The 860-nt window shown below is 40.7% G+C and overlaps 1 non-coding gene across 1 annotated transcript; it reads left to right on the top strand.

Moving 5' to 3' along the window:
* Positions 1–207: 207 nt before the first annotated feature.
* Positions 208–348, top strand: LOC140465145 (U4 spliceosomal RNA). Its single transcript, XR_011955115.1, has one exon. It is a non-coding gene; the product is annotated as a U4 spliceosomal RNA (small nuclear RNA).
* Positions 349–860: the final 512 nt, after the last annotated feature.

Genomic DNA, 860 nt, shown 5'->3' with positions numbered 1-860 from the left:
AAAAATTCCAGAACTATCAATTTGACAAAGTTTCATGAAGGTTTCTCTCTGTTTGCTCTAGTAAGTTAGTTCATTCAATTCTCTGCCATTACCTGTGTATGCATCATACCTCCATAGCACTGCTTTTGCTCTATTTTGCACATACCTGTGGCAGACGTTGCGTCAGGACTTCCCACCATCAGTGCCATGGTTAAAACCCAGCTGCGCAACTTGCCTCAGTGAATGTATTGCAGCTGATGACGTCTACCTGAGGTACAATTATTGCTTACTGAAAACTTTCCCTAATTCCCAGCTGCGCAGACTTGAAATAGAGTCAATCATAGCAATTTTTGATAATCTCTGCAAAGGCTGTTTATGCCCACAAAAAATAGCCAGCCCGGAATGGACTTTTACTACAGACAAAGGAGGAAGGAATGAAAAAAGAAAAACTGCTGTGGGCACAAAGCTGGCATGGGTGACACTTCACTATAAATAGAATATCGCCTTTATAAATATATTGGCACATTAAATCACCATCTGTCTGATAGGCTATCATTGCAGCTGCAGCTATAAGAATGAAGCTAAAGAGGCTACCCACCCTTAGCACCACTATGATTTCCTAATGCCCATCATGCGATAATGTCTTGCCATTGTTGAATTTTGGAGCAACACATGAATTCAAACAGTTGTTAACTTTCATTAAACAACTCAAAGTGGCAAACGGAAACCAAAAATGCTGCATTTTCTCTGGAACTAAACAGAGGGACTGCTTACCTTTCAAGTAGCAACAAATTTACAGTCAATGAATGATGACTTCACCCAGCTCATATCTAATAGAGCCAGGTATCACTTCGGTCCTGTCGGATTCGTTGCACCTAATC

This window comes from Chiloscyllium punctatum, chromosome 41 (assembly GCF_047496795.1).
Source record: "Chiloscyllium punctatum isolate Juve2018m chromosome 41, sChiPun1.3, whole genome shotgun sequence".
Taxonomy (NCBI): Eukaryota; Metazoa; Chordata; class Chondrichthyes; order Orectolobiformes; family Hemiscylliidae; genus Chiloscyllium; species Chiloscyllium punctatum.
Note: the sequence above shows the minus strand (reverse complement) of the source record. Positions and strands in the feature narration are given on the sequence as shown.